Source organism: Balaenoptera borealis (genome assembly GCF_965194805.1).
Source record: "Balaenoptera borealis genome assembly, chromosome: 6".
NCBI classification, from domain to species: domain Eukaryota; kingdom Metazoa; phylum Chordata; class Mammalia; order Artiodactyla; family Balaenopteridae; genus Balaenoptera; species Balaenoptera borealis.
The window spans coordinates 53,786,688-53,800,139 of NC_138863.1; the positions used below are offsets into that span (position 1 = coordinate 53,786,688).

The 13,452-nt window shown below is 40.2% G+C and overlaps 1 protein-coding gene and 1 long non-coding RNA gene across 7 annotated transcripts in view; one reads left to right on the forward strand and one right to left on the reverse strand.

The window, feature by feature from the left end:
• ZNF385B (zinc finger protein 385B) overlaps positions 1-13,452 on the forward strand; it is a 424,173-nt gene that overhangs the window by 12,678 nt on the left and 398,043 nt on the right. The window lies entirely within an intron of this gene.
• The window catches only part of LOC309631341, a 780,796-nt gene that overhangs the window by 5,698 nt on the left and 761,646 nt on the right, over positions 1-13,452 (reverse strand). The gene's annotated exons all lie outside the window — the stretch shown is intronic.

Below are 13,452 nucleotides of genomic sequence, written 5' to 3' on the forward strand. Positions count from 1 at the left end.
GTCTTACATTTAGGTCTCGAATCCATTTTGAGTTTATTTTTGTGTATGGTGTTAGGGAGTATTCTAATTTCATTCTTTTACATGTAGTTGTCCAGTTTTCCCAGCACCACTTATTGAAGAGACTGTCTTTTCTCCATTGTATATCTTTGCCTCCTTTGTCATAGATTAGTTGACCATAGGTGCATGGGTTTATCTCTGGGCTTTCTATCTTGTTCCATTGATCTATGTTTCTGTTTTTGTGCCAGTACCATATTGTCTTGATTACTGTAGCTTTGTAGTATAGTCTGAAGTCAGGGAGTCTGATTCCTCCAGCTCCGTCTTTTTCCCTCAAGACTGCTTTGGCTATTCGGGGTCTTTTGTGTCTCCATACAAATTTTAAGATTCTTTGTTCTAGTTCTGTAAAAAATGCCATTGGTAATTTGATAGTGATTGCACTGAATCTGTAGATTGCTTTGTGTAATATAGTCATTTTCACAATATTGATTCTTCCAATCCAAGAACATGGTATATCTCTCCATCTGTTGGTATCATCTTTAATTTCTTTCATCAGTGTCTTATAGTTTTCTGCATACAGCATTTCCTCTAAGATCAGGAACGAGACAAGGATGTCCACTCTCACCACTATTATTCAACATAGTTTTGGAAGTCCTAGCCACGGCAATCAGAGAAGAAAAAGAAATAAAAGGAATACAAATTGGAAAAGAAGAAGTAAAACTGTCACTGTTTGCAGATGACATGATACTATACATAGAGAATCCAAAAAGTGCCACCAGAAAACTACTAGAGCTAATCAATGAATTTGGTAAAGTTGCAGGATACAAAATTAATGCACAGAAATCTCTTGCATTCCTATACACTAATGATGAAAAATCTGAAAGATAAATTATGGAAACACTTCCATTTACCATTGCAACAAAAAGAATAAAATACCTAGGAATAAACCTACCTAGGGAGACAAAAGACCTGTGTGTCCTTCTTAGCCAGAATTCTGCAATTGTTTTCCTGCCCCTCACATGAGGGTCAAGCCCTGTGGTCATCATCAGTGACTTCCCACAGGCTACCCTGAGTACCCATCATACCTGAGCTAAACTCCTTTATAGTCTTTTCATGTTCCCATATCACTTTTTCTGTGTTTCTCTCATGGTGCTTGCGATATTAGATTATAATGACCAGTTTGTATTGATTGTATTGATTTTTTTTCTCACTAGACCGTAAGCGCTTTGAGAGCAGACCCCTAGACTTATTCATCAAGTTAATGACTATTTGAGTCTCTGAAAATAGTAAATTCTAATGTTTGTTGATTGAGTATTTGATTACTCCTCTCATTTCATCCCTCTCCCAAAAGAAATACCTAGGATGACTTTTATCCTCAAGTTAAGGACCTAAAAGGAAAAATACCAGAATACTCTTTCTTCTCCTGACCCTGCCTTTCCAGTCCTAACCACATCCTAATTACCTATCCCATTCATTCTATTTCAGGGGAAGGGCAGAAGGTACTAAAGAGAATGAGGCAGGAAAAAAAAAATTAGAGAAGGGAAAAATCACCTCCTGTGTAACTCCTTCTTCAACTTGACTAGATGTATTGCCTTTAGCAGCACTAGTGGTAAGATGAGGAGAAAATCCTGCTTCTGCTGTTAACTAGCTATGTGACCCAGAACTAGTCCTGTGATCACCTTTCTGTTTCTTCTCAGTAAAATGAAGAGTTTGTCCAGGCAATTTTCAGGGGCTCATTCTGGTCTGATATACTGTAATTCATAATCTCTTTTCCCTTCTAAGGTTTTGTGAAGTCCTTTTCCTCTATGCAGTATTCTCCTGGATAACCAAAAATCCAGAATGATGTTGATGAGAAACAATTTTCAGACATGACATTGGAATAAAACTGTGTTTGTGATCTGACACATCCAGATTGAGTTCCTGCCATATGGCCTTGGGCAAACTATAAGCATCTCCAAGCTGAAGATTCATCTCCTGTAAAATGGGCATGCTATTCTCCATCTCATAGGATTGCAAGGACTCAGTGAGATAATGGATATCAAGTACTTATCCTGTACCAGAAACATAATGAGCACTTGAAAAATGATAACTGCTCTTATTTGGAAATTGTCTCCCCTCTCTCTTTCCTCTTCTATCCAACCCTTGAAAGATACCCACTCACAAGTCCTAAAGAAGTTGTCTTGGCATGGGTTTTTTCGTGCTCCTCAACATCATGTCTCTTCCATCTAGAATTAGTAGAGGACAGTCAAGGTCCCTTCCTGCTGAGGCATCCTGCTCCTACATGTATAATGGCCAAACAAGTAACCCATTTCACAGTGATTGGGAATATATTTATTTTAACATTTGCATAGAGGACATGAATGTTGCTGAGGAGACACTGGAAGTAAATGTGGGGTCAGCTATCTTAATATCATATATAATATCACACCCAGATCGAGACTCTTTTATTTGAAAAAGCTTTGACTGAGCAACAGTGACACAGCAGCTCCTGAGCCTGACAATAAAGAGACACCTTATAAAAATTTATGAAGTTCAGGCTGTAAAAAACAAACTGCACATACCGAGTAGTAGCATTTCTTATTAAAATAATTTTATCTTTAAGTTCGTTGCCTCCACATCGTATATAATAGAAGCTCGTGCCGTGGCTAGAGACCTCAACAGCCTGTAAACTTTTATATGGGCTTTTGAAAAGGGATGATAGTTTTACGAGATATGATTTTCTCATCTCACCAAATTAGATTATTTGAGATAGCATCCCTGGATGTAAAATTTCCATCCTGAGTAAATCTGTACCTCAGAGACTCTGTGCAGCCTGCTAGTAGAGTGAAAATGGAGCGTAATAAATCTGCCCTGAGCCCATTTCTCTCCACACAGCTCCATAATTCATTCTTTGCTTGGTACCCATGATCACTTTTTCACGGCTAATCAGTCTGTATCCAGGTTGGCTCCTCTCAAGTGCAATAATACCTCCTTCTTGGTCCAGATCTTACTTCTTGGCATGCTGTACCACTTATGGGTTTCTTTCTAGAGTTGTGTGCCATCATGGACCCTGGATCCAAGATGTTCTTAATCACACAGCAAGCAATTACTCTGGTTATAGGGTGGCCTATCTGTTGCAGTATACTTCAAAAGAGATATTCTGTTTAAAATGGATTAAAATAGATAACAGCATCTCTGGAGGACACCCGTAGACCTGAGTATTTCACTTATTCTTTCCTGAGTCTTTTCTGAGGGGACAGAGGTGAGGTGACCTGCCACTAAAGCCACAAATTTCTTCATTCCAGTCCCTTCCACTTCACCCATGAGGAGCGCCTCTCCATTGCTCCCATGGTGTTTATCTCTTTCCTCCTTTGCAACATTGTGTTGGATCAATGGCACCACCACCAACTGCTGCCGCAAAACCAAGAGTGGATGTAGGTGACTTTTAAGGAGCTTGGGAAAAAATAAAGAGTGTAGGAAAATTTCATCCAAGGTGGAGTAGAGGCAATCAGACTGAACTGGGAGTTAAACACATCATTTCCAGTCCTGTTTCCACCCTTAATTAGTTTTGTGATATTGGCTAAGGAGCTTATTTTTTTACTAGCCCTCACTTTTGTCGTGTAAGACGGGTAGCAATGGTACCTTTTAGGAGAGAAAATTCTATAAATTATGAATTATACAGACATGGAAAATTGTCTCTTCCTCCCTACAGTTTAACAACTTAGTGTCATGAGACTACGTTAATGGAACCTGGAACTTTGGAAGAAGAGTTATCAAGAGGATTGTGCCACCCTGCAGGGTGCAGGCCAGGGGCCACTCAGAAATAACTTTGTGTAGAAGGCTGGGTTAACAGCTGTAGCCTGGTCAAAGGGCAGGCATCTAGAGCAGCAGCTCAATGGAGAATACAAGAAGGGAATGGCTTGGTGGAACAGGAATCTGACAGAATCAACAGCATCCAGTCTGTTGGTTTCTGGGGAAGGGTTATCTTCATGTCCTTCAATGATTTGAAAGACTGTTAATCGAGGAGCTCCTTAAACTTTTTTTTCAGAATGCTTTCACCTAAATTTATTCATTCACCTTCTCTTCGACTCCTGAATTTGCTAAGAGCCTCTATTTCTTTTTTTTTTCAGTTACAAACATACATATTTTTTCCAGATTACTTTCCATTATAGGTTATTATAAGATACTGAATATTGTTCCCTGCATTATATAGTAAATCCTTGTTGCTTATCTATCTCTTGCCTAGTTTTATAGAGGAGGAAACTGAAGCCCTGAGAAAAGTGCCAAGTGGCCCAGCCCAGTAGTGGCAGAGCAGGACGGGGGTCTCACCGAGGACAGTGGGCTCCCAGCTGCTCTATGCTGGGCCATGGACCAGTTTCCAGCATCACTTGGAAACTCGTAAGAGATGCAGAAACTGAGGCCCCACCTCAGATCTACTGAACCTGAACCTCCATTTTAAACCTCTGGGTGTTTCATTTGCACACTAAAGTCTGCGTAGGACAGTAATGAAGTGTAGTCTCCCTCCTCCACTAAAAGTTCGTCTCTGCTCCATGCTTCTGACCCAGGCTCAGGCCCCCTGGGTTCATGGAGAGGCCGATCTGTAAAGGCGAAAAACATGCTGGAGGTGGATTTTATGTGTGAAATAAAAGTTTTTTGCTCCCACAATCATTTTGAGGGGTTATTTAGACAAATATAAATAGATAAGCAGGATATGAAATACTTATTTCAGTTAAAGGCTTTCTAAGTTGGCTCCTGGGCAAACTTCCTTCTAATATCACCACCTTGTATCAGCAAAGTCCCATCTAAAAATATGTAAATATAACAGGACAAGTAGACAACATATCTGCTTAGACATCTGAGTGATTAGAATGATTTAAATTAAATCTTGTACTTCTGTTTCTGAAATGACTTCAGGATGCTAAAGTTATTAGACCCCCTAAATTCCAAATTCTGAAAATAGCCGTTCTAGCTATTTTACAAGAATATGGCCTTAAAATGTAAACATCAAAGTAACCAGTTAACACCAAATTTGGGACATAAACATGCTCTCAGAACTATTTTGATAGTCGGCAAGTCATTAACTCCTCCAGGAAGATGACTTTCCACAGTCAAATAGAAGTATGTATTTAGTTCCTACCATGTGCAAGTATGTCACTGGAGATAATATTGTCTAAGAAAAGAATCTTTGAACTGTTCTCTTTGTCTTTCATCATCCTGCAAAAGAACCAGTTGACTTTGTAAAAGTCCTGCCAGCCACACGACATGACAACTCTTGGTAGTGCCAAGATAGTTGAATGGGACAGTTAAGAGTGACTCATTTGTTCTGAGATATCCAGGACCACCTTAAACATGCTTTGAATTCTAGGGTACCTGATATCAAGTTGTAAATGTGGGATAATGGATAATTTAGTCCTTGCATTGCTCAGGAGGTCTCTAGGATCCCCCAAATAGGTAAACTCTTGCCAGTTCCCTAGTGTGACCATCTGAAAAGGGTCATTTGTGCACATGTTGCTTTGTACATGCAAGCCCAGAAAATGGAACAAGGGCTTTAAATATTTACAAATATGATGTGAAAAATATGATGCGTGTGATCTATACAGTTCTTTTATAAGAGAGGGAAAAGTGACATGCCCTTTGTATGATGGCTTTATCTTTGATTCCTGTCCCCATCAATTTTTGTGGCGCTTGCTCTCAGCTTTACAGGTAGAATGACATTGTTGTTTTGGCTGAACTACCCTGGGTCGACTGCCTTCACTAACTACAGCCCATCTACTGCTGAGATTTTCCATCTCTTGAGGCTGGCATTATATTATGCCACAGTATGCAGCACTGGTTCCTTTATTACTTTTTTCTCTCTTACCTGCCTTGTATTCTCTCTCACCCTTCTTCAGTTCATTGCATCGTACCCAATCAGATCATGTGACTCACAAAAGAAATGATAAGGCTGCATATTCAAGTGGATCTATGTCAGTAAGTTGCTGCCAGAGCATACCGTACCATCTATGTACAGAAAAATATTCTGTAATAGACATCCTAGTTTATTCTTATGAGAGTTTTAAAATATTACCACGTTTAGGGGTGTTAGGGTAGTTTCTGGATTGAGATGATCAATTGGATCTGAGATGATCAATCTTGTGTGGTTTGGAGTAGTGAGCATTATGCTCTTGACATAAGAAAAAAGGAATATCCCAGGTATATGGATATTGTACATGTCACCAAAACAAGGTTACAAAGAAAGACAATGGAATATATGTCTTCAACATGGTTCTTCAAGTTGAATAGTTTACAGATTTTGTCATTCATTAGAGAGTTGTAATTTTACTCAATGCTGTTTGTATTTGGAGGACTCTTTGTTATCAAATTTTTATTTAACTTCTGAGAGTGATAGGGCTTGACATAAATAGTGTTACCTTTTGTTTTTAGACCACAATTAAACATCCTGTACATGTTTACATGCCTGGAAAGTCATACTGATTCTTTGTCCTTCATCCCCTCACTTCTTTGCACTAATATTAAGCCAAATGTTTTGATCTTCTTATTCAAATCATTCCTTAAACTGAACAATTATGATGTTTTCACCTTGGTTTCCTTCCTTTTTTTAAAAAAAAATCAATTTTATTTTCCTTCCTTTTTAAAAAAATTCACATTATGTTCCATGTAGAGATAACAGTAACAATAGCAACCATAGGCCATAGGCTGCTTTACTTTGTGTGGTAGTGTTGAAGCACTTTACGTGCACTATATCACTTAACAACAAGGTGGGCACTATCATCATTCCCGTTTTACAAATGATGAAACTCATGCTTAAGAACTCCAGGAACTTTTCTAGGTCATAAGACTCGTGCCTGACAAAACATGATCTTGAACCCAGGCCTCACTGACTCTAGAATCTACCTGCTTCCTGACAACCGTAATGCAAGAGCAGAAAGGAAATTTAAACGTCATGTAGTTCCAATTATTCTTTTCACAGATGAAGAAATAGGTCAAGAGAGGTTACATGCCTCACCCTAGGTCACACAACTAGCAAATGGAAGAGGCAATTTCAATTGGTGTCCATTTTCAAGGAGGTTATGCAAGCATATTCCATTCCATCTGATTGGTTTGGACCAGGCATCCTCTCTGGACCAGTCCACTGTAGCAAGGAGTATGGGCACACCGTACAGAATTGTTCAGAATGGCTGCTCCCTCACGCCCCTCTTGCTGGAGGTTAAGAGGAATCCTTGTAACCAGGCAGACACTGCAAAAGCTCTTCACTGTATGGGGTTGTTATCTTCCAAGCTGGAAGCCCATTTCTAACCAGATTCTCTCAAAGCCAGGAAGCAAGTCCCTGCTAGGGAATTTTCCATGTTTTTAGGACCCCTTCTCCCTTCAAAGTAGATCAAATCCAGGGTAAAACCAGTCTGCCTTCACTGTTCTTCATTTAGCCCACTCTCCAGGCCCTGCCTCTATGTTGAAGATAGATTGAGTTTGACAGATGGAAGACCAGCAGCAGTCCCGAGACTGGCTGCCAAATGGGACAGAGGAGGAGATGATCTGATGGGCTGTGGCATTAAACTGAAAGGGTAGAACATGGATGCACAGATGAAGGCAATGAATGGTGACCCTCCTGAGGAAAGAGCAGTATTTTTCATCACTGAACGAACCATGCTGAAGGTTTGGAAAAGGGAGAAGGCAGCTACTGGGCAAGGTACTGCTTTCTATATCACGGTTTAACTTATAGAAGGGTGCTTCAACATAGATGGGTGTCCCAATTGGACTTGTTTTTAATAGTATATTTTTCTGACCACAAAACTAATCTAAACTTATTCAAGAAAAGTATGAAGAAAGAAGCTGTGATTCACTGAGACACACATGCAGGTGGAATGGTGATTCACTGTGACACAGTTGTGTTTTACTCTAGATGTGCACATCTTTCCCCTTTCCAGAACTCTGTGCCCTCTTTGCCTCAGGGGAGAGTGGTATAGCAGAGATGAAAGCAGAAGTTGCCCATACTAGAAGAGAGACTGGCTCTGGTGTTCTAGAGTCTCTTGGAAGGGACTAGATCCTATAAGGGGAGAGCGGTGGGGACTTTTGGGAAGGATAAGCAGGAAAATAGGAAAGAACAGAAAAGGAGAGTTGATTTCCTAAGGTTGGTGGAGCCAGTGCTCTGTCTTTTGGAGCACCCCAGGACTTTGTGGGAGAATGTGATCATAGGGATGCTAGGTATTTTCCTTACCAGCCTTAGTAAGGAATCCTACAGTACATGAAGCAGGCCCCCCAGCACCAGAGTACATGAGATTTCTTTCAAAAATGCAAATCTGAGCATGTTTCCCAGGAAAAGGGCCCTTCAGTGACTTCCTGTCTGTAGGAGATACAGAAAAGCATTCCAAGCAGATGAAATAGCATGTACAAAACTATGAAGTTCGTGGCACATGTACTCTGTACCGGTGACTTTCTTCATCTGGATCACAAGGTTGTTGAGCAGCTGGAAGGATGGGTACGGACTGCTCATGGGTGGCCTTGACTGCCATCTGGTGGAATCTCTGCAGACCAATGATTTTCAAACATCTTTTAGGAGCATACATAATTTTTTAAAAATTAATTAATTATTAATTTATTTTTGGCTGTGTTGGGTCTTCGTTGCTGCGTGCAGGCTTTCTCTAGTTGCGGCGAGCGGGGGCTACTCTTCGTTGCGGTGCACGAGCTTCTCATTGCTGTGGCTTCTCTTGTTGCCGAGCATGGGCTCTAGGCACATGGGCTTCAGTAGTTGTGGTATGCAGGCTCAGTAGTTGTGGCTCGTGGGCTCTAGAGCGCAGGCTTAGTAGTTGTGACGCATGGGCTTAGTTGCTCCACGGCATGTGGGATCTTCCCGGACCAGGGCTCGAACCCATTTCCCCTGCATTGGCAGGCGGATTCTTAACCACTGCACCACCAGGGAAATCACCATAATTTTTAGAATAAAATCTTACACAGAAACCCAGTGGACCCTCATGCCATGCCCTTCCCCACATAGCCTTGAACTCTTGACGTGTCTCTGTGTGACCATGACTATGGATAATAAGGAACCCATTATCTGATCAGATTTGAGATTTAAAAGGATGACCACAGTGGTGGTATGAAGATACATTGAGGGGTGGAGATGGAGAATGTCAGACTGGATACAAAGAGGCCAATGTAGTGAGAAGAAATTTGTGAACACAAATTGGTAATGTAAAAATAAGTTCATTTTTATATGAATTTCAGTTTTTATTGTGAGCCTCATTTGATTTGATGGTAGAAATTTAGTTTTAATTCAGGGTCACTCTCCTCTGAATTAGATCAAATTTCAGGGGAGTGTTTTGTATACATAGTAAAAGCCACTGCTTATTCAAAGCTTAATTATGGAGAGAGCAGGACCTTTAAAAATTTACCACATTTAATTACTACAGTAATTATGTATGGCATGTACTATTATTACCCCCATCTTATGGATTAGACCCAGAAAATTGAGTGATTTGCCATAGTCAAGTAGCTCTTAATGATTAGAGCTAGGATTTGAACCCAGATAGCCTGCCTCCTAGTATGTGCCAGTATCTTCATTCTTAACCAATGCAGTATGATGTGGGGGCATCTATGGGGAGTGTACCATTTTGTCCTTGGGAATGATCAGTCCTCTCTGGCATTTTTCACCATGCATTTGTTTTTCTTCATCCCATCTGGTTCTAGGACATTGTCCATGCAGGTGGCTCTGGATCCTCCAGAATGATTCATTCAGCTGTTCACAACCTATACTACACTTGTAAGAAACTCTTTGAGGCTGCCTGGGACTCCGTCTACCTAGGGCAGTGGTTCCCAACTGCGATTTTGCCCCCCGGGACATTTGGCAGTGCCTAGAAATGTTTTTGGTTGTCCCAAAAGGTGAGGGTGAAGATTACATTACTGGAATCTAGTGGGTAGAGGCCAGGGTTGATGATAAACATCCTACACTGCACAGGACTGTCCCCACAACAAAGAATTATTGGGCCCAAAATGCTAATAGTGCCAAGGTTGAGCAACTCCAGCATAGACATGAAATTACGTTTCAGCCATTTTATTTACAAAGTCTTGCTTTATTCCCAGGGCTCCATCTTCCCAGGAAGGCAGAGATTCCCTTGGTTCTTAGCTCCACCAAACCTTCTGGGTTTTTTGTTACCTTTCCCTCCATCAGGGGTCAATGTAGGGCTGTTAAGTGGGATGGGACCTGGGCCCCCTTTTCAGGTACCCACTTAAGTCAAAACTCTCTGCGTACCTTTTGATTGTTTCCCTCTCCTTTCCTTTCATCTAGTCTGAATGTAAAAATTTTGCTCTTATTCATCATATTCCTCCAAATCTGTTGCCCATGAGTTCCCCTAACATTTGAAACAAACTGTAAGAATTGATTACCTTTTTCTCTGCTTTATGCTATGTAATCTCTGTCCTGGGGGCAATAAATACAGAATAGTCAGCAGACTGAATGAAGTTTTACAGAAATGCAAAGAAAACCTTAGTTTATCCATGTCAGCATTTTGCAGTCTATATTCTGAGGCGTGACATTGTCCCTGGAGAGTCACAAGATTTTTTATGAAAAGGAAGAAGTGATGCATGTGGTCCCCTTCTCTAGGAATTCACAAGTGGTATAAAGAAACTATTTAAATTTGTTTATCCCAGGACTTCCACAAAGTATTTGACCAGAAAGTTTTTCTTTTTCATGGAATCCCTAAGGATGGCTTGTATGTATTTTGAGAAATGCTAGTCTATGTGATAAATGTGGCCTTTATCAAAACATTGGCAGAGATAAGAGGATAGGTTCTAGGGATGTTAAAAGTTAGGCTCAACAGGACTTGATGAATGATTGGTCCCAGGAGGTAAAGAAGCAAGAGAAATCAGTGAGAGAATGTAGAAACTTCAAAATTGAAGGAACAAATTTTGTATCTTTCTTTATATATCACAAAGTATTAGGCACCAGGGCTTTTAAAAAATATAAAACACAAAATGACAATACTGGGTTTATCTCTCTCCTGGATTGTTGTAATGGCTTTCTAAATGGTCTCCTAGCTTTCATTCACTGCTTCTTCTAATCTTAACACCACAAAGTGACCAAAGAAATCTTTCTAAACAAAGATGTAATCATGGCATTGCTCTGATCAAAGAACTTCTCTGACTCAGTTTTGTACAGAGACAACCCAAACTCCTTTGCATAGTGTTCAGAGGCCCTTGGTAAAATCTTCCTGAATATGGATTTAACTTGGGGTGGCAAGAAATGAGCAGCTCTTACTCAAGAGATCTTGACTTGCACAGCCAGTGCTTATGTGCTGTGTGCTTTTAGGGACTCTGGGGGATAAGTCAAGCTGTGCTGGGGGCCTTGCATCTGCTCCTGCCTCAGGCGGATGCCTTGACTCTGTATGTATTATAAATATATTGTAATTTAATCTAATCTTAGAATGAGAGAGTGTGTGGTCAGTCTCTGCCTATGTGGGGGTCTTCTGTTCCTCCAGATCCTCTCTCACCCTTGTCTGCTTGGTTCTCTGCTCTGGGAGGCTGACCTGTATGGACTGAATCTGTGGAATCCCTTGACCTCTGTCTTGTAGTTGGGTTTGGTTAATGGAAAATGCTGACAGGAGATAGGAGGGAGGGAGGAGAGTGACATCAGAGTGCATATTCCCTGGATCCCTCCCTGCAAGGGCACCGCAGGCTGGCTGTGCCCTGTGCTGGTCACTGCTTCTCTTAAGGTGACCTCCCCCATGGTCTTTCCTCCTCTCCATGTTGGGGTAACTGCCATCTCTCTGGTGGTGATAACACCACTTCTGCTTGAACTCCTGGTTCCTGCATCTCCTTGTGGTTCCTCTGTACCCTGATTATATGCTTGTAAATAGTCTCTTAAAAATAAACCCTCCTCAAATACTTTCCCAAACTGAATGTTGCATTTCTTTTCCATTGGGACCCTAGCTGCTATAGTTGGCCATCTGAAACACCTAAGTAGATTTTTGAATGTCTGTGAATGGTAAGGATTTACATGATAAAGAGTTGAATTAAACAGAGACACATCATAAAATGTCCATTTTTGAGTTCTATCTCATATTTCAAATGGTACCATAAAATTATAAAATGGAATATTAAATTTAAAAGTAACTTAGAGTAAGGATAGTATTCATTTTCTAGTCAAGAAAGACCATTTCTCTTGTGTTCCATTGTCTGGAAAAATTTCCATTTCATTGGTTAATGATTTTCCATGAAAATTAACAGACAAGAGCTCTGAGTTGGCTTGGGTGGTGGGAAAGACTCCATCTGCACACAGTTTTCTCTGGCGAGGTCCATGGGTTTAGGTGTGTTGGAAGGTTAATGGGAGAGGGAGACATAGGAATCATTAGATGGCTCAGTGACTACAGCTTTTGCAGCTGGTCTTTAAAGAGCCCCCAAAGAATTTTCAAGTAAAAGAAGCTCTTAACTGACTATAGCTAAGCAGTTCTCTTCTAGAGTCAGGGGAGAATCTTCTTCAGGAGAGGAATTCTTCCTGAAGAATCCAGGTAGAAATGCCATTTTTAGATAGTCTTCCTCCTCCAGATGGTTTATAGTATCTTGTGTTCTTTATATTAGGAGAGAATATATAGCACTGAAGCTGAAAGGACTTCAGTGTGAAATTTGCAAGGAACAGCAAAATGCATTTTTTTCTGTTTACAATAATAACTGATATTTAGCTCTTAGTCTATTTCTTATTGGTTAATATTCTTTCTCTTTGAAGCAAAAACATATATACATAAATATGTATGTGTATGTGTGTATATATGTGTGTGTGTGTATATATATATATATATATACACACACACACACACATACACTTTAAAGGTAGGTTTATATAAGTTAATTCCACCTTCCATGATTCTGGCCATGAAAAAAATTTCAAATTACTGAAATTTTGTTAGGGAAGAGTGAATAGTGCTCAAATATGACAGACTAGGGATATCATGAGGCTTCCAGTATTCTTGTTCACTATTTTTTGCTTGTAGATCTAGCCATACAGATATTTATACATCTATCTATATATAGCTTAACATCCCATAAAAGCATGTGCTTTCCTTTTCCTGAGGAATCTTCTTTTGGAAATGGCAATGCAATAAGCATTTCCTGTGGAATTGCAGAGGGGATGGAACCCTATGAATTATAACAGTGATGCTGGGGTGAGGTGTAGCAAAGGATAATTACCACACTTTCCACGTGATCAGAAGTGAGGTACTCCATGTGCATGAAGACTTTGGTATGAGAGGTAAAAAAGATAAATCTATTGTCCAAGCAGGATTTGCTGTGAAGTTTGTCTTGTTTTGTACATACTGAAATACCAGTGTTGTTGTAATCAGTGGTTCATGGGGGGACATAATGTTAGAAAAGATCCAAGCAATCTTTTGAATATGTTGTCCAAGCTATGTTTTGTTTTGTTTTGTTTTTCTGTGCCTCCTATACTTGATCACAGAGAGAAATGTGTATCATGTTCTTTAGAAAGAGGGTTTA